The sequence below is a fragment of the Corythoichthys intestinalis genome, chromosome 22, assembly GCF_030265065.1.
Source record: "Corythoichthys intestinalis isolate RoL2023-P3 chromosome 22, ASM3026506v1, whole genome shotgun sequence".
Classification (NCBI taxonomy): Eukaryota; Metazoa; Chordata; class Actinopteri; order Syngnathiformes; family Syngnathidae; genus Corythoichthys; species Corythoichthys intestinalis.
In genome coordinates, this window is record NC_080416.1 from 3,894,923 (window position 1) to 3,920,017 (window position 25,095).

At 37.7% G+C, this 25,095-nt stretch overlaps 1 protein-coding gene across 1 annotated transcript in view; it reads right to left on the reverse strand.

Annotated features, from left to right (window-relative positions):
- Positions 1 to 13,093: 13,093 nt before the first annotated feature.
- Positions 13,094 to 25,095, reverse strand: part of samd12 (sterile alpha motif domain containing 12) — a 243,950-nt gene continuing 231,948 nt past the window's right edge. The window contains exons 11-12 of the mRNA XM_057827486.1: positions 24,874 to 24,991; positions 13,094 to 14,386 (exon numbers count right to left, since the gene is read on the reverse strand). The gene's annotated coding sequence lies outside the window, so the exon portion shown is untranslated. The remainder of the gene's footprint in view (positions 14,387 to 24,873; positions 24,992 to 25,095) is intronic.

The window sequence follows — 25,095 nt, forward strand, 5'->3', positions numbered from 1 at the left end:
GGTCAGATGAAACCAAAATTAAACTTTTTGGCCACAATGCAAAACGATATGTTTGGCGTAAAAGCAACACAGCTCATCACCCTGAACACACCATCCCCACTGTCAAACATGGGGGTGGCAGCATCATGGTTTGGGCCTGCTTTTCTTCAGCAGGGATAGGGAAGATGGTTAAAATTGACGGGAAGATGAATGCAGCCAAATACAGGAACATTCTGGAAGAAAACCTGTTGGTATCTGCACAAGACCTGAGACTGGGACGGAGATGTATCTTCCAACAGGACAATGATCCAAAACATAAAGCCAAATCTACAATGGAATGGTTCAAAAATAAACATATCCAGGTGTTAGAATGGCCAAGTCAAAGTCCAGACCTGAATCCAATCGAGAATCTGTGGAAAGAGCTGAAGACTGCTGTTCACAAACACTCTCCATCCAACCTCACTGAGCTCGAGCTGTTTTGCAAGGAAGAATGTCAGTCTCTCGATGTGCAAAACTGATAGAAACATACCCCAAGCGACTTGCAGCTGTAATTGGAGCAAAAGGTGGCGCTACAAAGTATTAACGCAAGGGGGCCGAATAATATTGCACGCCCCACTTTTCAGTTTTTTATTTGTTAAAAAAGTTTAAATTATCCAATAAATTTTGTTCCACTTCACGATTGTGTCCCACTTGTTGTTGATTCTTGACAAAAAATTAAAATTTATTCTGTTAATATGTTAACAGATACCTATTTAGCACTTTGTTATCTGTTTTATTACAGCTATAGCGTATAATGTTCATGCTTGGTCTCTGATTAAATAAAATGGCCCCCTCAAAATTGGACTTACTCCATTGTGACTTTTATACAGGATGTTTTTTTTCCCCTTTTTGGCTGGTGTGACTTATTGTCCAAAAAATACGGTATACGAATTGGTACAAACTGCAGTGATCAGTAAACTGGCAGAGATTGTTGCACGTTTTTATGAGACATAATTAACATGATCTGTAGTTAAGGTAATTGAATGCAGTGAATGACCGGTAGCATGTGTGTCCCACTTCTAAGATTAAAGTTTCAATCCATGTGTAGAGTTCACACAACTGTATTGGCTTTTCTCGGGTTACTCCAATTTTCTTCTACCTCCCATAGGGTGACCATATTTTGATTTCCAAAAAATAGGACACTCAGCCCGGCCTCAAGATGCTTGAATTTTACTCGAAGTTCACTCAAAGATGTCTATATCACTTTAATATATTTAAAGTGTGCCCCCTCACTCTGGATGGGAAAATGCAGTTTGAAAATAAAAAAATACTTAATAATGCCTAAAATATAATATATATACTGTATATATATATATATATAATGCAGACCCATGGAAATGTAGTCCAGTCAATACACATACACACAGTAGGATACGTGCCAACTAAACATTTTTATAAATTACTATCACGACAATTGTCCTTGACAAATTGTTATTCCCATTCAAATGATATTCTCATTCAATGTTCTAGATTGCACACAAACAATAACCGAAGTAAACTGAGAAACTATTCAACCAGCATGTTTCCAAACGTAGCAGTTCAAAACTACGTTTCCCATAATGCCTAGCATGGCTTAGCTTACTGATAGCTAGCTGAGGCAAAAATCAAACTTTACTAGAAAAGTTTACAATAATCGGCAGCGCAACGATGCGACAACAAATGGGATTTTACAGTCAAAGATCCGACAGAAGTCAACAGTTGCCATTATTTACGTATTTATCGTTAAAAACATAACAACTGGGCAGGCGTTGTGGTCAAATTGTCAACCCAGTAGATGGCGGTAATGCCTCATGATAGGGGTAAACTGCCAACAAGAAGAACTACTCCTTCCCTCCCTTCTAGTAGGAGCCATGTCAACTGCTGCCACCCAGCGGCCGGAGGGATTCTCTTCAAATTGGTCCCGTGAAAAATCATAAAAACCGGACATTTTCATGAATTTATAAAACCCGCTCGGACGACGAGAATACTACGTGAAACTAGGACTTGTCCGGGCAAAAGAGGACGTTTGGTCACCCTAACCTCCCATAAACATGGATTGTATGTCGGTTCAACACCATAAATTGTATTAAAGGTTGTTTGTGCCCTTTGATTTGCTGCCAGCCAGTTCAGGGTGTTCCTCGCATCTTGCCCTTAGTCAACTGGGATAGGGGCCACCCTCCTGATTATAAACTGTACTGATTATTATTTCTGAAACACGTATCAAATGGATATCCCTTCACATTTATAGGAATCAAAAGTTACCGCTCAGTTTCAAAAAGTTTTAATTTTAAACCTGTTTAGGTTCAGGAACATAGCCAGCTACATTCACTAACAGACTCGCATTGTACTTCGACATATTTACGTAAAATAAATGCTAACTGCATGTTTTTTTGTTTGTTTTGTTTTTGCTTTTAACAAAGAATCAAGACTGTTTTACGTCCAAAGAATTCAGGGATTTAAGCATTTATTCACAAGAACTTTCACCGGAAAAGCTCTTTTTAAATCAGGCGGCCGCTATCTACATTCACTAACAGACTAACATTGTACTTTACATATTTACGTAACATAAACGCTAACTGCACATTTTTTAAAATTTGCTTTTAACCAAGAATCGAGACCGTTTTACGTCCATATCTATAAAGAATTTGGGGATTTAAGCATTCATTCACAAGAATTTTCACCGGAAAAGCTCCGTTTACGATGGTTTTGTTTTCTTTTCAAAACACTCCTCCAGTGTCGTTTGCCTTTTTTCCCCCGATCGTTCTCCACATTTCCTCAAATTCTCACGCGTCTTCACAAAATCCCTCCCACTTCCGTTTCCTGACTATTTTTCTTCACTTTCTTTCTTGGCCCGAGATGAATTCTTACAAAATGCACTACTGCACTCCAGTGGCCAGTTTTATTGCTTTAAAATGGGTTATGAGCTTTGTGCATTGCAGTTTAGGTGCGCCAGAACCTAGAGATGCCTCTTGTCACATAAAAAAAACAAAACAAAAAAAAAACGTATAAATACGTTTTTGGGACACTGAAACAATTAAAAATAGAACGTATTTATACGTTTTTGGGAGCAAATGAGTTAACCAAGAATTGAGACTGTTTTACGTCCATATCTATAAAGAATTCAGGGATTTAAGCATCTATTTACAAGAATTTTCAACGGAAAAAGCTCTTTGTGATTCCACTCGGTCAGCTTTGACAACCTCGGCAATAATGCAGGCCCCCTATTTATCCCCACCCCGTGTCCCGTCAATACATTATGAAGTCAATGGTTGACCTCAGATTGATCTATAAAAGATTTATTAATATCTCAAAAAGGACAATTTTATTCAGCAAAAAACTAGCACAAACGAATGACATAAATTTTCTATAAATTTGCATCTGATGGGGGGCCAACTTCCCAGAGGCGTGTAGAACTGCACATGAGACATGTCTAAAACAGTATTTTGGCTACCAAATTTAGCCATACAAGTGTCAAAATATTATTCAAAGCTTATTATGATGCACCCTCTTGCTAGCCTACAAACACAATAATACTACCTTAGTGACAGTGCCAGACACAAATAAACATGATTATCTTATTATTTCTGAATTGAGTCCATTCAAATGCTCTAATGTCGTTATCACATTAAAAAAAAAAAAAAAAAAAAACAAAGATGTTTTTTTTCAAGCTGTGTTGTTTATTCAGCCTCTGGACAATTTGGGTATATGTTTGATTTAATGAAAACTATTTCATAGTACTAAGTTTTGGGAGATATTCAAAATCAGTCTAATGCAAAACTTTCCTCTGTTTTCACTAATAAACCAAACACCAAAGTTTCAAGGCAGTGGCGACCCTTACGACAAAGAAATTAATAGCAGAGGAGTGCTTCTGGCTGAGTGTCATCATGCTTCATAAAGCCACATAATTCTCCTCGCTGCTATTTTGTGGCACAATACTGAGGCGGGGTGAAGAGGTCGTCCCCGTTTTTTATCGGCCAATTAGCTCAGAAGAGGGGCACTAATTAGTAAGGCTGGCTGGGAAACCAGCCAGGATCCCGTGACTGGCCGGCGCTCATCATTGGAATATGTTGGTGACGAAAAGGTCTGGGTGCTATTCCAAAGGGCTGCCTTTTGCTTCTTGGTGGTCATTAATGCTCCACTCTCATAAAATACACAGCGAAAATTAGCCAAATACTTCATAATGATATTGACGGGGCGAGGGGCCGATTCATAGGGGGCACATCTCCGTCAAAGCTGACTGAGTGGCAAGACAGACAAAGAGTTGTATAAGTTGAAAATTATTGTGAATTGGCCCGAAGATAAGACAGTGTTTTTTTGCATTGAAATAAGACTGAAAAAGTGGGGGGTCGTCTTATATTCGCGGTCTAAACATTATACCCATTCACGACGCTAGATGGCGCCAGATATCATTGAAGCGATGTTCTGTCATGACAGATCTCAGCTACTCTCAAGTTTAACCAGTTTGCATTATTTTATTGCAAATTTTTTTCCTTATTCAGATTTGTTTCAAGACTACAGTTACAGTTAGACCTCACTTTGATGGTTAATGCAGTTATTGCAATTTCATTGTTTTATCACAACAGATTGGTTTATTTTAGGGCTGTCAAAATTATCGCGTTAACCGGCGTTAATTAATTTTTTAAAATTAATCACGTTAAAATATTTGACGCAATTAACGCATGCACTAAATGACCCGCTCACGCGTTTATGCTGTTGCATTGTGCTATTTGTGCTCCACACATATTTCTGTAAGTTTTCTTTCTTTTAGTGGCAATTATGTGTCTCTTGTTGTATTTTGGGTAAGATATGTACAGAAATATATATGTTAAAAAGGCGAGTGGACACAGGCGTTCTTTGGCAACTCCTTCACAACAAACATAAGTATCATTTAGTGAAAGCACCAAAAAAATAATATTCCTATCTCTCAAAAAAAATAATGTTCACAAAAAGAAAAGCACTTCAGTCTGTAGTAATAAGGCCCTATTCTCACACAGTTAAACAACAATGCAAAGTGAACAGGCATTCCCAATCAAAATAGCTATGCAAAATACACATAAAACTTACTCAGACTTTGGTCACTCTATTCTTATCATTATTTTTATTCTTATTATTATATTAACTCTACTTTTGATTGAAAATTTTACAAATTTTATTAAAACGAAAACATGAAGAGGGGTTTAAATATAAAATGACTATAACTTGTAACTATAACATTTATCTTTTAAGAACTACAAGTCTTTCTATCCATGGATCACTTTAACAGAAAGAATCTTAATAATTCCATTTGTGGATTTATTGTTATAATAAACAAATACATTACTTATGTACAGTATGTTGCATGTATATATCTGTCTTGTGTCTTATCTTTCCATTCCAACAATAATTTACAGAAAAATATGGCATATTTTAGAGATGGTTTGAATTGCGAATAATTACAATTAATTACGATTAATAAATTTTTAAGCTGTGATTAACTCGATTAAAAATTTTATTCGTTTGACAGCCCTAGTTTATTTACATTTAAAAAACCAGAAGCCATTCATTTACGAATGTGATTGCACTTTAGTTTACATATTTAAATGTTCAAATATTAAGTGAGGCAAAATAACATGCTTTTTCTCTCAAATATATTGTTATAATCATTTGTTTCACGTGTACTGTAATTATTTTCTGTATAAAAATTCAATTGGTGTTCAAAAAGTCTTTTTTCAAACTTGAGTCTTGAAAAAGAGGGGGTTGTCTTATATTCAGGCCAATACGGTAAATGCTAAAATCCCTGAATTCTTTATGGATATGGACGTAAAACAGTCTCGGTTCTTTGTTAAAAGAGCAAAGAACCGGGCAGTTAGCATTTATTTGACGTTAATAAGTCGAATGTGCTGCTAGTCTTTAAGCCACTGTAGCTCCGCCTTTTCATCACAAAGAGCTTTTTCTGAAGAAATGCTTAAATCTCCGAATTCTTTATAGATATGGACGTGAAAGTCTCGATTGTTTGTTAAAAGAGCAAAGAACCAGGCAGTTAGCATTTATTTGACGTAAATATGTCGAATGTGCTGCTAGTCTTCAAGCCACTGTAGCGCCGCCTTTTCATCACAAAGAGCTTTTTCCGTTGAAAATTCTTGTGAATAAATGCTTAAATCCCCGAATTATTTATAGATATGGACTTAAAACTGTCTCGATTCTGAGTTAAAAGCAAAAAAACTTGCAGTTAGCATTTACTTTACGTAAATTTGTCGAAGTACAATGCTAGTCTGTTAGTGAATGTAGCTAGCGGCCGCCTTATGTAAACACATCTTTTCTGGTGAAAATTCTTGTGAATTAATTTTTAAATGCCTCACGTCTTTATAGATATTGACGTAAAACTGTCTCGTTTCTTTGTTAAAAGAGCAAAGAACTGGGCAGTTAGCATTTATTTTACGTAATATGTCGAAGGCGCTGCTGCTCTTCAAGCCACTATAGCGCCGCCTTATCATCACAAAGCTTTTTCTGTTGAAAATTCTCGTGAATAAATGCTTAAAATCCCCGAATTCTTTTATGATATGGACGTAAAACAGTCTCGATTCTTGGTTAAAAGCAAAATAAACAGTGCAGTTAGCATTTATTGTAGGCTAATACGTCAAAGTACAATGCTAGTCTGTTAGTGAATGTAGCTAGTGGCCGCCTTATGTAAACAGAGCTTTTCTGGTGAAAATTCTTGTGAATAAATTCTTAAATCCCCGAATTATTTATAGACGCAAAAAAAGTCTTGATTCTTGGTTAAAAGCAACAACAACAACAACAAAAACTTTGCAGTTAGCATTTATTTTACGTAAATATGTCGAAGTACAATGGTAGTCTATTAGTAAATGTAGCTAGCGGCCGCCTGATTGAAACAGAGCTCTTCCGGTGAAAACTCTTGTGAATAAATGCTCAAATTTCCGAATTCTTTATAGATATGGACGTAAAAAGTCTCAATTCTTGGTTAAAAGCAAAAAACCTTGCAGTTAGCGTTTATTTTACGAAAATATGTCGAAGTACAATGCTAGTTTGTTAGTGAATGTAGCTAGCGGCCGCCTTATGTAAGCACAGCTTTCCCAGTGAAAATTCTTGTGAATAATTGCTTAAATCTCCAAATTATTTATAGATATGGACGTAAAACAGTCTCAATTCTTGGTTAAAAGGAAAAAAAAAAAAAAAAACGTGCAATTTGCATTTATTTTACGCAAATATGTCGAAGTACAATGCTAGTCTGTTAGTGAATGTAGCTGGTGGCCGCCTTATGTAAACACAGCTTTTCTGGTGAAAATTCTTGTGAATAAATTCTTAAATCCCCGAATTATTTATAGATATGGACGCAAAAAAAGTCTTGATTCTTGGTTAAAAGCAAAAAAACAAAACAAAAAAAAATCTTTAAGTTAGCATTTATTTTATGTAAATATGTCGAAGTACAATGCTAGTCTATTAGTAAATGTAGCTAGCGGCCGCCTGATTGAAACAGAGCTCTTCCGGTGAAAACTCTTGTGAATAATTGCTTAAATCTCCAAATTATTTATAGATATGGGCCTAAAACAGTCTCAATTCTTGGTTAAAAGCAAAAAAAACCAAAAAAAACGTGCAATTTGCATTTATTTTACGCAAATATGTCGAAGTACAATGCTAGTCTGTTAGTGAATGTAGCTAGCGGCTGCCTTATGTAAACACAGCTTTTCCGGTGAAAATTCTTATGAATAAATGCTTAAATCCACAAATTCCCTATAGATATGGACGTAAAACAGCCTCGATTCTTGGTTGAAAGAAAAAAAAAACTGTGCAGTTAGCATTTATTTGACGTAAATATGTCGAAGTACAATTCTAGTTTGTTAGTGAATGCAGCTAGCGGCCGCCTGATGTAAACAGAGCTTTTCTGGTGAAAATTGTTGTGAATAAATGCTTAAATCCCCAAATTCTTTCTAGATATGGACGTAAAACAGTCTCTATTCTTGGTTAAAAGCAAAAAATAAAACAAAAAAAACTTGCAGTTAGCATTTATTTTACATAAATATTGCAAACTATGATGCCAAAGCCGTAGCGGCTAATTTCTGCCAAATAAAATTACCTTGAATCCTCCACCAAATCACTCCTGAGACAATCCTTTCTGTTTGTATGCAGTACACCTTTCGTACTTTTTCCAACCTAAATCCGGCGTTAGTTCGCTGCGTCTCTTAATCTTTTCCTCCCTACTTGCCCAGTCATGCAAGGGGTTGGTGATAGAGACAGAAGAGGGACTTTACATTCATGCATACATTAATTAATAGATCCGTTATGAGGTAAATATGCCAGCGTCCATTTTTTTTTTGTGGTCCCAATCCACCCACGGCAGGTATTAAACTGCCAACTTTTGAGTGGAACTAAATAACTCTGCTCAGAGAATATAAATAACACACCAGTATTTCAAATCATGAAAAATGTCTTAGTCCATCTATAATCGAAATTCAACAATGTCACTCCATTTGTTTTCAAAATGAAACTCATTCCTTGAGTGAACATCGTAATACCATCACGAATCAAAAGACACCACGCATTTATTGGAGCATTTCACGTCGCAAGCGGATTATTCATGAGTTACGTGGTAGAGCGTAGACTGGGAGTCATGCCAATGAGCTATTTATTCCTTCATCTGTCCTGGTGCTAATATTCCCACACTGGAAAAATCCCCTTTTCGAACCCTAGTTCCTCTCATATCTCTTGTTGGATATTTGAGGGTGAGTCAACATTACCATCTGTGATAACTCAAGTAGTCTCGTTGAATAGCCAATACTCACATGAAGGTCTTGCAAACAAACATGAGGATCCATCTCTTGATGACATTTGCCTGTAGGAAAATCTGATGGGAAAGTGACAGTACCGTGATGAATTGCAGTATAATTTATGAGGAAGTTACTCATTTTACATCAAGACATAATTGGAAATTACTTGATCTTAGACACAAATGTCAAATTTCATTGAAACATGAATATGTAACAAGAGATTAATGTTTAAGCTCAAATTTTCAGGTACCTCGACATACGATCCTTTCGACATCCGATGCAAAATTTGACTCGTTATTTGTCACCACATATGACGATATGCCTCGAAATACGACGCTTTTTGACAGCGTCGTGATTTCATTGTTTTCCCACAAGACGGACACTCGGCGGATTTTCTTGTGGGAGAAAACAACATGGGTCAATGTGGCGGATGCCATATGTAAACAGAGCTTTTCTGGTGAATATACTAGTGAATAAATGCTTAAATCCCTGATTTTTTTATAGATATGGACGCAAAACAGTCTCGATTCTTAGTTAAAAGCAAAAAAATAAATAAATAAAAACGTGAAGTTTGCATTTATTTGACGTAAATATGTCGACGTACGATGCCAGTCTGTTAGTCAATGTGGCGACCACCATATGTAAACAGAGCTTTTCCGGTGAAAATTCTAGTGAATAAATGCTTAAATCCCTGAATTTTTTATAGATATGGACGCAAAACAGTCTTGATTCTTGGTTAAAAGCAAAAAAAAAAACGTGATGTTAGCATTTATTTGACGTAAATATGTCGAAGTACGATGCCAGTCTGTTCGTCAATGTGGCGGCCGCCATTTGTAAACAGAGCTTTTCTGGTGAGAATTCTTCTGAATTAATGCTTAAATCCCCGAATTCTTTATAGATATGATATAAAACAGTCTCGATTCTTTGTTCAAAGAGCAAAAAAAAAACAGGCAGTTACCATTTATTTTACGTAAATGTGTCCAAGAATGATGCCAGTCTGTTAGATAATATTGCGGCAGCCTTACAACAAAGAGCTTTTTATGTTGAACATTCTTGTGAATAAATGCTTAAATCACTGAATTCTTTATTGATATGGACGTCAAACAGTCCCGATTCTTGGTTAAAAGCAAAAAAAAAAAAAGTGCAGTTAGCATTTATTTTACGTAAATATGTCGAAGTCTGTTCGTCAATGTGGCGGCAGCCTTACAACAAAGAGCTTTTCACATTGAAAACACTCTCAATTATTTGTTAAAAGAGCAAAAAAACAGGCAGTTCGCATTTATTTTACGTAAATATGTCCAAGAATGATGCTAGTCTGTTAGACCAGTGTTTTTCAACCGGTGTGCCGCGGCACACAACGAGAAATTATCTAATGTCGCATAAATATAATATATATATTGTAATGTCCGTAACTGTGTGCAAGCCCTTGAAGGGGCCATCAGACTGCAGAGTGGTGACGTAGCGGGAAGCAAGCAAAGAGGGAGGGAGAAAGGCGTGAGAGCGAAGGTAGCGGTTGCATGTTGCGGCTGCCGCTGTTATTTTGTTTTTTTTTCCATTGTTGCCACAATAAAGTGGGAAATTCATCACTGACTCCTCTCCTTTTCATTTCCCCATTCGGGGCTATTACAATATTTTTTTACGTCGTCGGGCGTTGCAGTCGGACGGAAGGTAGGAGTCGGTAGAAAGTTCTCGGTCCTGTGCAGATGGCCGAAGAACTGCATGTGTCGTGTTCAAAAACTGCTCGGATTTCCACAACGACCTTGCTGTCCGCGACAATGTGCACCCTAGCACGTCTACTGAACATCATTTGGTTAGACTCGTCATGTGTCGATATACTCGAAAGTGTCCTTTCTATTTTATCCAAATGTGACGACCGTCAACCCCTGTGTTTTATTCCAACACATTGTTGAGATCAGCTAGGGGGCTAATGGCTAAAAATCCGAGCAGTTCTTGAAGGCAACACGAGCAGCGATCCATTCCAACAGCGCCATGGTACCAAGCAAGCTTAAACGTCATCTCCAAATGAAACACCCGTCGCTTCAAAACAAATCGATGGATTATTTTGTTCGCCTTTGTGAAAACACAGAGAAACAGGCAACTTTTTTTGATAAAAACTATGAAGGTAAATGAGAAAGCCCTCAAAGCCAGTTACCTTGTTGCTAAATCCAAAAAGTCCCACACTGTGAAAGACATTAATAAATACGACCTGCCTGCAAAGCCAGTGTCTGCAAGATGCTCGGCCCTGATGTGGTTAAAGACATTGCTCTGATAATTCTGAGCTTTTTCAAGCCTAACTGCTATAAAAAAAAAATAATAATAAAAACAGAGGAAGACTGAGAGCTGTTGAAGAATAAAGATATTGACTTTGTGTTCATCTAAACAGGCTCACGTTTCACACTGAGTCAGTTTACATACTGAGAAATTATTTTATAATTAAATATAATGTACAGAAAATAATTTTGGAACATTTTTGGTTTGTGGTGTGCCGCGAGATTTTTTCCAATGTAAAAACGTGCCGTGAGTCAAAAAAGGTTGAAAAACACTGGGTTAGACCATTTTCACGTTCTTGTGAAAAAAATGAAAAGTATAATATCCTCGAACAAATGACTCCTGAGACAATCCTTCCTGTTTGTATGCGGTACACCTTTCGTACTTTTTCAACCTAAATCCGGCTTTGGATCGCTGCATGTGTTTGAGAAAAACTGCGACCGACTTCGACCGACAAAACCCCGGTAAATAATAAAACCACATTGAATCTTAGCAACACTTTATGTACGTTAAATGTGTGAATAAAAAAAAAAAATGTAAAACCCAACTCACCTGCTCAAGATTGATTGTTAAATCAATGTTTGGCATACTTTAGAATTATTGCAATTAAAATGATCCCATTTTCAGCCTCACGCTGTTGCTGCCGTAGGCATTAATATTTCTCTACGTGGTTAGCCTCTTTGACCTTATCTACTTTATTGTGTGTGAATTTTTGTCCATAAAAGAGTGAATTAATCTATTCCAATTCCTCTATAGAAAAAAACAGTAAGCCTGCTCACACATCAGTACTTATATTGATTTTAAATGCAATTATATTCAGTTTTCAAGCTATCTTTTTAAATTGTTTTAAAAACATAAGAAACGAGAGAATAAAACATTTTATTGACATAGAGTCAAATTTAAGGTAAAATTACAAACGCTGAATGCCTCTTACGAACAACGCTTCTGTCAATATTTAAAAAAATGAAATGAATATAAATTGCTTTGACACCATCAGGATTTGATTTTTGTTAGCCATTTGCTAAACTATAGTCTTTTTGCATGACCACCATGTTTGTTTGGTTCAACGTCAAATATAATGTTCCCCCGATCTATGATCTTGATCTTCATATTGCTCAGCCCTGGTTAGGGTTTAAATGCCTATTGCAAGAGCAGCCGCATTCTTTATCAACGGTGTCTTAAATATGGGACCTTCCTGAATAATCCTGCTGAGCTAAAGCTGCCTATTCATACACCTGCATTTCACTGCTACTCTCTAAAGTGTGCATAGAGCTATTCAGGCATTCCAGATATGGAAAAGGTCTAATACTGCAAAGATACCTTTTTTAAAAATTGTCAAATGGAGATAATATAGCCGACTACATTACAAGATACCTATTTAAATTAAGTGATAAAACTGCTATCAGATAACAAAACATTTAGCATCCACCTGCGTGGAAGGAAAAATAACTCCATTAAAAACTTGGTTGAACAATAATGCCCTGGTTTCCGTTTTGTCACGGTATAAAGTTGTGATGAAAATTTGCAAATAAACCTGCAGTGGACACATTCCCGAGGCTGGAAGCTAATCTGATGGTTCAGCGAGTTTCAGGCAAGGGAAAGACAAAACAGTCTTTGAGAGTGCTCAGACTGCTGCTGATTGGTCGCTGATAAACTCTGCTATGATGTCACAAACTACACCGCAAGTACACTGAGCATGAGAGAACGTTTGCATGCAGGCATCCTAAATATACACCCTTCATCTGTGCACTTAGCTTCTCTGTTTAACAAAAGCTTTAACATCCGTTCTGTAGGCTTTATTCTGAATGAAAGCAAACAAACAAAATCATCCAAATTATTTTTTGGGGACATAATGATAAAATAAACAATGCAAAATGGAACGGTTGAGTGTGGATCTTCACAAATGTTGAGGCGCAGGTAACGCAGAAGACTGTTTCAAGGTGGTCTGTCCGACTTTTGATGAGGCACAGAGTTCTAGCCTCGGGTGGAAACCAGCAAGCTGTGGCGGCTAGCTTCAAACTGGCGTCGAGCACTGCGTCCAGCGTTTTGGCCAAGGTCTGCAAGGTCTTCCCAAACTGCGTTGGAAGCCTTGATGTTAACGTTACCATAAAAGCACCGAGGCACTCTCAATCATTGATGATGTATCGAGTTTGAACTGAAAATTAAATATCAAAACAATCTTTTGACACCAAACCTGTGCTTTATTCTTTATATACTTGAAGTCTCATACAGTGCCCTCCATAATTATTGGCACCCCTGAAAAAAGATGTGTTTTTTAGCTTCTAATATATATATTTTTTAAATTCAAATAATATGGGACCTTAATGGAAAAAAAGAGAAAAATCTAACCTTCAATACAAGTGCATTCATTCAGTGGGGAAAAAATCCCACATAAAGAAATAATTATTTGACATCAAATAATGTGTGTCACAATTATTAGCACCCCTGGTGTTAATACTTTGTACAACCCCCTTTTGCCAACAAAACAAGGTCTGGGGACTGAGATGGCCATGGGAGGAGCTCGATTTTGTGTCTGGTGAACCATTTCTGTGTAGGTTTGGCCATATGTTTAGGGTCATTGTCTTGCTGAAAGACCCAGTGACGACCCATCTTCAGCTTTCGGGCAGAGGGCAACAGATTTTGATTTAAAATGTCCTGGTATTTCAAAGCATTCATGATGCCATGCACCCTAACAAGGTTCCCAGGGCCTTTGGAAGCGAAACAGCCCCACAGCATCACTGACCCACCCCCATACTTCACAGTGGGTATGAGGTGCTTTTCAGCATGCGCATCTTTCGTGGCACGCCAGACCCACTTAGAGTGTTTGTTGCCAAAAAGCTCAATCTTGGTCTCGTCTGACCAAAGCACACAGTCCCAGTTGAAGCCCCAATACCGCTTGGCGAACTCCAGACGTTTGCGTTTATGATTGTGAGTGAGGAAACATTTTCTCCGTGCATGCCTCCCAAACAGCTTGTTGGCGTGTAGACAGGGATCGAAATATCGATATTTTGGTATCGATCCGCCCATCCATACTTGACGGCGCAGGTCTGACGCGGAAGCATAACTCGGCCTTTACACTGCGAATGGCTCCTTAAATCAGATATGAATTCTTGGGTTGGGTTTGGGTTATAGACTGTAGGTGTATGTTGTGGCAGATGTGTAAAACTGCAGTGTGTTTACATAGGCTGCAGGGTCTCAATGATGTAGCGTGTAATTTTGCCTCCATGGTCTCACAGCGGGTGCTTCAATAGTACTGCTTTCATTTGATTGTCTGAAAAAGTAGCAAAACTGTTTTCTATTGGATATGTTTTTGCCTTGTCCATTGTGATCATTTCCCAGAATTCAATCGTGTAGATCTGCAATTGAAGCAAAAAACAAACAATCCATATGTTATCACCTCTGAAAGCCGACAATATCCAATAGCGAAGTGACGAAAAGTTTAGCAGAAAAGAGCTATTTGACAAATGTAGCTGTGACAAGTGGATGGCAGCCAATCTGGACTTTACTGCCATTCTCCCAGATTGCTTCAGGTTACTGAATGCTAAACGGTGCAGTCTAGGCTATCCATACAAAGTGCTGCTCTCTCTGTGAGTGGGATGCCTAGTGATCTCCCATTCTTTATTTATTTTAAGTGACCTTTCAGCTCCTGAGCTGGGATTGCTACGGGCAAACGGAGCTGCGTTTAAATGTTTGGTGGAGTGGGAGGGAAGCTGTCATTTGTTGCCAGGGCTTTTGAATGAGCAGCACTGAAACTCTGCAATTTTAACCCCAGAATTCTTCTGGGAAGTGCCAGCTGGCAGCAAGCAGCAAATGAAGCGTTTTAGGTAAGATGTAGTGAGAGGTTTTTTTTTTTTTTTGCCCTCATTAAAACAGAAACCCCTACCACTGGCTACCTCATTAGTATTCAACGGCAATCCACTTGATTTAGGAGATTTGGCTGCTATGAGGCCACTGAAGTCGATCAGAGAATAATGAATCTTGTCATTTTGCCTTCACACGCATTGCTGAGATGCGATATACGCACGCAAGGGGAATTATGGGGGAGCGTAATCATTTTCTTACTGGTTAATTTAAAAAAAATACATAGGTCGGTGGCTCTTTACCTGTGCATTCACTGAACACTTCGGAAAACAACGGCTATGTTTAAGCTAGCAAGCTAATATCTAAAATAGGGCTGTCAAACGATTAAAATTTTTAACCGAGTTAATTACAGCTTAAAAATTAATTAATCGTAATTAATCGCAATTAATCGCAATTCAAACCATCTATAAAATATGCCATATTTGTTCTCTAAATTATATATATATCCTGTAAAATAATTTATTGGAATGGAAAGATAAGACACTAGATGGATATATACATTCAACATACGGTACATAAGGACTGTAGTGGGCATTTCACTCTACTGTCATTTAAATCTGTCTATGCTGTCCTCACTCCGAAGCGTCTACTTTTTCCAAAGCTAGACAGCTAGTGAACGGCGCCTTAATAATCAGACTTCTTCCTTTTTCATCTGATTTATTAATAAAATGGCCTCAAACCACTGTCCTCTTTAGACCGTAGTGAAACTACAAAAAAAAAGTACACAAGCATTGCATTAGCAACAACGTTAGCTTAGCACGCTATACAGGTTCACTAAACATAATCAAAAAGCGTCTCATACAAAAAATAGAACATTTCGCTTACTAACATAATATGTACATTCTTTACAACAACCATAGTTACGGACAAATCTTGTCCAAGGATCATACAAGCACAACATTACAACGTAGGCGTCAGCCCGAGACGTCCTGCAGCCATATTGAACTGGCAAGAAAGCAATAAACCATGTCGCAAAGCGACCACAAGAGTTCGCTGTTAGACAGCACAAAAAAACCTTGCTGCAAACTTACCAAAAGTCAGAATACTGTCTGAGCGGGACATGTGCGTTAATTGCGTCAAATATTTTAACGTGATTAATTGAAAAAATTAATTACCGCGCGTTAACGCGATAATTTTGACAGCCCTAATCTAAAAGAATTAATGATCAAATTTCTTTACATTTTGAAAGCATTACTTTAAACTAGGGCTGTCAAACGATAAAAAATTTTAATCGAGTTAATTACAGCTTAAAAATTAATTAATCGTAATTAATCGCAATTCAAACCATCTATAAAATATGCCATATTTTTCTGTAAATTATTGTTGGAATGAAAAGATAAGACACAAGACGGATATATGCATTCAATATACGGTACATAAGTACTGTATTTGTTTATTATAACAATAAATCAACAAGATGGCATTAACATTATTAACATTCTCTTAAAGCGATCCATGGATAGAAAGACTTGTAGTTCTTAAAAGATAAATGTTAGTACAAGTTATAGAAAGTTTATATTAAAACCCCTCTTAATGTTTTCGTTTTATCAAAATTTGTAAAATTTTCAATCAAAAAATAAACTAGTAGCTCGCCATTGTTGATGTCAATAATTACACCATGCTCACTCATGGTACTAACCCATAAAATCAGTTGGACCCAAGCGCCAGCAGAGGGAACCAAACACCAAAAAACAAGTAACAAGCGGACACTGCACTGTACTGTCATTTTAGTCTGTTTGAGCGGGGCACGTGCGTTAATTGCGTCAAATATTTTAACGTGATTAATTTAAAAAATTAATTGCCGCCCGTTAACGTGATAATTTTGACAGCCCTACTTTAAACAGGTCAAAATTTGAGTCAACGTTGTACCCAGTGCGAGTCGACCTTCCACTGAGCAAACCAGTTTCTCTTCCTAGCAGTGTTTTTCAACTTTTTTTGAGCCAACGGCAAAAAATGTATTTACTTTCTGAAGACTATATGAACATTTTAGAGTCGTGTATTGAATAGGAATCAAACAAAGAAAAACATAACAATTAGGGCTGTCAAACGATTAAAATTTTTAATCGAGTTAATTACAGCTTAAAAATTAATTAATCGTAATTAATCGCAATTCAAACCATCTGTAAAATATGCCATATTTTTCTGTAAATTATTGTTGGAATTGAAAGATAAGACACAAGATGGATATATACATTCAACATACGGTACATAAGTACTGTATTTGTTTATTATAACAATGAATCAACAAGATGGCATTAACATTATTAACAGTCTGTTAAGCGATCCATGGATAGAAAGACCTGTAGTTCTTAAAAGATAAATGTTAGCACAAGTTATAGAAATTTTATATTAAAAGCCCTCTTCATGTTTTCGTTTTAATAAAATTTGTAAAATTTTCAATCAACAAATAAACTAGTAGGCCGCCATTGTTGATGTCAATAATTACACAATGCTCATGGGTGCTTAAGCCCATAAAATCAGTCGCACCCAACCGCCAGCAGAGGGCGAAATAACTCCCAAAAACACAAGTAACAAGTTGGCATTGCACTGTGTAGTCATTTTAATTTGTTTGAGCGGGGCATGTGTGTTAAATTCGTCAAATATTTTAATATGATTAATTAAAAAAAAAAAAAACTGCCGATTAACGCAATAATTTTGACAGCCCTATTTTATTTCCAAATTTATTTAAATTTGTATGTATTTTTTCAACATTTATTCAATTTTTTTTATTTCATTACAGGTCGTCCCCAGGTTACGACGTACTTGACTTCCACGATTTCGACTTTACAACGGAGTCTCATCCGCCATTTTGGCTCCATTTTTTGCTGTTGTTGTTGTTGCACAAACAGTACCAAATTGTACCTCACAGTACCTTATTTTTCACTTTAGTTTATGAAGAGTAGACTCGCAACGGCTGGTAGTTCCTTCAATGTATTCAAAGTAAGTAACGCACTGCTTTTGACCGTCAGTAACGGTAACGGCGTTGTAACGGCGGAAAAAATAATTAGATTACCCCGTTACTGAAAAAAGAACGCCGTTATGTAACGGCGTTATTCCCAACACTGAAAATCACACATAACTAGCCCGGATAATTTCACACGACGGCGGGGTTGTCGATTGTCTTTGCCGATCGGCAACCTGCCCGCGGGGAGCAAGTTAGAGCTTGTCGTTCCCCCGCTGAGGGCAGAGGGCTCGTTTGCGGGGAAGCACCTGGACAATGGTCATATGTGTTTCTGCTAAAGAGTTGCCCTTTTGAACTAATTCATCATTTTTCAAGCTTTTTATCCGAGTTAGTTCTACATGATAAAATGTCTGAGTGAGTGCTCTTCTGAGACCGGTGATTCCATACTTTTTGCTAGGGGTTGTATTTCTTTGAATCTCCGTGAGGAAAAGTCTTTAGTGGCGTGTGCAATGTGAGACGAATATTCTTCCTGAAAATATTGCTCAAATTCTCCATCGTACGACCTTAGAGGCTTTTGGAGGTTTATTGTTGTCGACTTTTAACTTTGTTATTGTAATCTATTTTATGTTCCAATAGACACAGACTTAAGGACACTTTTGCTGAATGTGCCAATCACTATGAATTGTGGTCCTCGCTTGAGAGCTGCGCCAGGGTCATTAAATCTACCGAGCTGATCAAATCAGCCGCATTCAAAGGAGCTCATGCCGGTATCATGAATTACGAAAGTGCTGAAGATGTCGTGAGACCTAGGATTTTGCATCCGTTCAGAAGTTCCTTAATTCCCTCTTGGACGATTCTGCGCAGTAATCCACTTAATTTACAATTATGTATGCAAGCCCTTCTCATATGGATTGATGAATGCACTCTAGGAAATCCCACAGTCACCGCTAGGAAGGGAAATTGGGATTTAACGAATGTAAAGTCTATTTTCTACCCCTGCGTCATATACATTGCAAATTAATTGACCTGGTTTTAGCAATGTGAGCATCAACACGTGTGTTTCTTTATACTGTACACCTACAGCAAACTGGCCCCTCTCTTTTTATATTCTGGATGAACCACCTCTGTCTTTCACTTTATGCAGGGTTGAATCTCGCCTGTGCATTGTGAATGTTAATGTCTTACCTCCCCTGCAGCGTTCACTCTCTTAGGCACTTTTAACTCTCAACCAAATCTCCACTCTAGCGACCTCTGTTTTTCCCTACTGTGTTCACTGGATGCTGCCGGCTATTCGGTATTGCAGGGGAGGAGTTCTCATGGTTCAAGTTTGGCTCTGTGCCCTAATGTGTCTTGTCCATCTGATTACCAGTGTTAATCTTACTTTAAAAAAGGTACTGAGGTACGTAATGAACCGTGACTTGTGTGTATCGTCACACCCCTTTTATAGATATAGGTGAGCGGGAGTTAGCCACACGGTTGCTAACCGTCATATGCTATTGTTTAGCCACAACTGGATTTATTACTGTATTACTAGTCATCCTTCACGCAGCCGCTGGAAACAAAAATGTTTAATCCATCTGCAGGCGACAGGGAGATCATGATTTTACAACACTGTGCGGGTGTGCACGGGTCCTCAGGGGAAGTGCAGTCTTCCGTAAGGCAAAACACTACCGTTTTTGGCCGACGACGTCGCTAAAATCAACCAAATCTGGAAAGTTAGCTAGTGTTGCTTTATATTATGGTACATTTTATATTCCTGCATCTTAAAATGATCTTGTATAATATTTCTTTTATTGTTATTGTAAGATGTAAAGTTTTTTTTTGTTTTTGTAATTTTTGTGTATCTAATTTACTTGAGTACAAATATGAAGTGGTATTTTTTTAGTTTTACTTCACTCCATTTTATAGCAGGTATCCATACTTTTTACTCTACTACTTTTTAAATTGTTGCCTGCGTTACACGTTACTTTTGTTTTTTTCTCTTCTTTTTGTTCTCATTGTGAATTGATAGTTTCGTTTTGATGCCTCTCGATAAGCTCTGTGCAACTACACCGTTACCGAGCACCAGGGGGAGCAACACGAGTACAAGCAGGATTAGGCAGGTGAACAAGATATTGACTAATAAAAACCACCACACTCTTGTACAGTAGGTGAAAGTACGCAGCTGATAGTTGCTTGAAATCTGACATTAAGCTAAGTTTTTGAGTTTTTGAGCTTGTTAAACTTATGTTTAAAGTGCAGACAATTTTATTGCTCGTTTTTTTTCCCATTCTGCCCACTTTTAAATAAAACTGAGCAGTCAATGAATTTTCTGGTTCTTTGAATATTGACTCAGATCTGTGCATATATATATATATTACGGCTGTCAAACGATTAAAATTTTTTATCGAGTTAACCACAGCTTAAAAATTAAGCATAATTAATCGCAATTCAAACCATCTCTAAAATATGCCATATTTTTCTGTATATTATTGTTGGAATGGAAAGATAAGACACAAGACGGGCATAAACATTCAACATACCGTACATAAGTACTGTATTTGTTTATTATAACAATAACTCCACAAGATGGCATTAACATTATTAACATTCTTTCTGTCTTGTAGTTCATAAAAGATAAATTTGAGTACAAGTTATTGTAATTTTATATTAAGAAAAAGAACGTCTCCCGCTCTGCCCAAATGCATGATGGGAAGCTGGGCAACCGTGACTGTCAGTGGTGGCTGCAAATCGTATACAGTATGTTCTGCATTGTGTTCAATTAGGCGTGTTAAGAAAAAGATTATCTCTTGCTCCTCCCAAATGCATGATGGGAAGTTGGGCAACCATGACTGTTAGTCGTGGCTGCCAAAGCTTAAGCTAATAAAAGGCGCGGTCCAATGAACGCCTGTGTCCACTTGCATTTCTTTGCCTTTTCGCTGTCATTGTGCTAAAACGGCGTCATTGTAACTTGTTTGAAGCAACGCATGAACGGGTCATTCCGCACATGCGTTAATTGCGTCAAATATTTTAACGTTATTAATTAGAAAAATTAATGACCACCCGTTAACGCGATAAATTTGACAGCCCTAATATATATATATATACATATATATATACACCGTATTTGCCCGAATATAAGACGATGTTTTTTTGCATTGAAATAAGACTGAAAAAGTGGGGGTCGTGTTATATTCGCGGTCTAGATATTATACCCATTCACAATGTTAGATGGCGCCAGATATCATTGAAGCGATGTTCTGTCATGACAGATCTCAGCTACTCTTAAGTTTAACCAGTTTGCATTATTTTATTGCAATGTTTTTCCTTATTTCCTAAAATTTCTGAGTGTTTCTTCAAACTATGAAGAATTGCAATTTCATTTAAAAAATAAATGTTTAAATACCTGAGCTCAGCCTCAAATGGTATAAAAAAATAAATGAGGATCTAAGTACAACAAATGAACAGTTGGCTAACTTGCATGGCAAATGTCCAGTAGTTTAAATGCTATAAAATGCTACTTTTTTTTTTTTTTTACAATGCTCTTAAAAAAACATGTATCCCCCCCCCAAAAAATGGCTAAATAATCCTATAAACTAAATTACGAATGCATAAAAACACATATCAGCTCAAACAAACACTTACCTTATGTTGGTCTTAAAAGGGAGCCATGTTAAATGAGTTGTGTCATATTCAATGTTGCCACTAGAGGGCAGTGTATCCACCCAAATCAATAAAACTAAATGCAAACACTTTCAAAACAAACCGTTAAAACACCTGTTTTTGTGTGATCATATATTTCTCCTCTTTAGATAGCGTAACTTTCTGGCACCTGAAAAACGGAAGATGAAATGAAAATATTTTTTTCTGGTACTTAACTTCCTTTTCACGAAAATCCTCATTGCCACAAAAAATTAAACAATAAAACATTCAATGAGATTTCTCTGCTCTGTATTGACTAGTATTTACTTCATACTTTGTTGTGAAAGGCGAACACAGCACATCAACAGTTTCTCCCTCTCGACAGCAAAGAGCGATAGATGAGTTGACAGCAGAGACGGATGCAGGGAAAGGGTTAGAATGACATGTGGGGACATGTTTTGAGTGCTGCCTTAACTTGACAGTGCGGGGTTAATTATGGATGGCCCTCTTAGTATTGGTGAGGGCTCAACGCTAAGTTGAAGAGACGACTGAAGCCTCGGCTGCCTCCTGGCTATGCTTCTCTTATGTTTTATTACTGCTAAAGGTTATGACGGGTGGCGGAGTTCCACACTCAGGTTTCGAAACAAGCTCACTGACATAAGAAGTTAACAAGTCTCAGTTAATTACTTATGACTGACCTGTCTTATCCACACGTTGTGTGCGAAATATACAGTTGCTCTTTTTAACAGAACTTTCCGAAAAACCCTAAATGTATTCTTTTCGTTTTGATTGTAGCTTTGCATGTAATGAAAATGCAACCATATATGTTATTCCTTTTATGTGCCATTGCTATGTATGTTGTTCCATTCATTTCTAATGGACAGAATTTCACCTTCATTTTCAATGGCAGAAAAACATGAGTGGTTGTGATTTTTGACCAAAAACTTACCATTACAGCCCAATGACATTCAATTGTCGCCATTGACAGCCATGTACGTCCATGGCAATAAAGGCCATACTGTATATGTCGATTGTCTTGATGCCAATGTACTTGGATTCCATTGACAGCCATGTACGTCCATACCATTGCCACCAATGTACATCCATGCCATTGACGGCCATGTATGGACTTGCTATTGACAGCCATGTACATCCATTGCAATAATGGCCATATATGTTGATTCTATTGATGACATTGTACTTGGATTCCATTGACAGCCATGTACGTCCATTCTATTGACACCAATGTTCATCCATGCTATCGACGGCTATGTATGGACATGCCATTGACAGCCATGTATGTCAATGCCAATAACAGCCATATATGTTGATTCTATTGATGCCAATGTACTTGGATTCCATTGACAGCCATGTACATCCATGCCATTGACGGCCATGTACGGACTTGCCATTGACAGCCATGTACGTCCATGCCAATTACGGCCATATATGTCGATTCTATTGATGCCAATGTACTGTACTTGAATTCTATTGACAGCCATGTACATCCATGCCACTGACACCAATGTATGTCCATGCCACTAACACCAATGTACATCCATGCCATTGACTGACATGTATGGACTTGCTATTGACAGCCATGTATGTCCATACCAATAATGGCCGTATATGTCGATTCTATTGATGCCAATGTACTTCGATTCTATTGACAGCCATGTACGTCCATGCCATTGACACCAATTTACGTCTATGCCATTGACACCAATGTACATCCATGCCAATAACGGCCACATATGTCGATTATATTGCTAATGTATTGGATTCCATTGATAGCCATGTACGTCCATGCCATTGCCACCAATGTACATCCGTGCCATTGACGGCCATGTATGGACTTGTCATTGACAGCCATGTACGTCCATGGCAATAACGGCCATATATGTCGATTGTCTTGATGACAATGTACTTGGATTCCATTGACAGCAATGTACGTCCATGCCATTGACACCAATGTACATCTGTGCCATTGATGGGCATGTATGGACTTGCCATCGACAGCCATGTACGTCCATGCCAACAACGGCCATATATATTGACTCTATTGATGCCAATGTACTTGGATTCCATTGACAGCCATGTACGTCCATGCCATTGACGGCCATGTACGTCCATGCCAATAACGGCCATATATGTCGATTGTATTGATACCAATGTACTTGGATTCCATTGACAGCCATGTACGTCCATGCTATTGACACCAATGTTCATCCAAGCTATCGACGGCTATGTATGGACATGCCATTGACAGCCATGTATGTCCATGACCATAACGGCCGTATATGTTGATTCTATTGATGCCACTGCACTTGGATTCCATTGATGCATATGTACGTCCATGCTATTGACACCAATGTTCATCCAAGCTATCGACGGCTATGTACGTCCATGCCATGTTCATGTACATCCATGCCAATAACGTGCACACCCGCATAGTGTTGTAAAATAATGATGGCCGCCTAAAACCTAACCACGACATTTCTGTTTCCAGCAGCTGTGTGAAGGATGAAAAGTAATGAATCCAGCTGTGGCTAAACAATGGCATGTGATGGTTAGCAACCGAGCGGCTTAGTGTGGCTAACCCCCTACCCAACCGGTCAATGATTTGTTTGGATACACCAAATACTAATGATTAACTACATATAACGGGACTTCACCATTGTGAAAAAAGTGATTTACTCGGGACGAGCTGGAGGTTCCTGCTCTTACTCTGTATTGTTTTGTTACCACAATGGTTGGCTTTGACATCCAATTTAACAAGACAGCTCTTAGTGGCTCACAACGTTTTATTGCATGTAAGTGTACATCTGAACAAGCCGTCATATCCGCACATTATCATATACTGCACATAAACGCGCATACTACAATTACCTTGGTTTGGTCGTACTTTGCGGGAACGTGTTTTTGAAGGTTGTTCCTTGCCTGAAATATAATGGAACAGCACCCGTGGTAATACCCAGTTTGGTTTAGTAGACAGTTTTGAGGCAAGTGCAGAGATTGCAGGTTGCAGAAAAGTACATTGCAGTCTTTTTGTCAAACTGTAATTAGGTTGTCAACGAGAGAGTCATATGCTGACATTTTCATGTTTGTCATTCGCCTTGACATTTACCCATTTGACTATTTTATTGGCACTTTTATGTACAGTAACTTTTTGCAGATGAGTTAATGTGCCATGACGTATGAGAACAAGGCTCAGGTTGTTGTTACACGTTTATAATCATGTAATAACAAAAAAATATGTAATAATAATAACAAAAACGTGTTAGAACAATAAATTACTAACAATACATAGCTACTAATGTTTTTTTGTGTAATATTTTTGCACATTTGCATCGAGCCGCTGTGTAGCAGTGTTTGTTGCACTAATGATTCACTTGAGAGTTCTGTTACCTGATACTGGAGTCAATTAGTATTATTAGCCAAGATTTTTTTTTTTTTTACCTGCACTTTTTGCATTTGGGGGATTGCTTCGTGGGAAATCCAGCCATCTGGTCTCATTTATCATTCTTTCACATCTTGTCACTCCATATCACCCCGCCACTCCTCCTTCATTTGTTCCCTAATTTGTTTAAGGGAAGAAAAAAAAAGACAATGAAGGATGAGGAGCATCAGATTATTGTATGTTAAGTTATTCATGCAGGTACAATATTTTGGAAGAGAAAG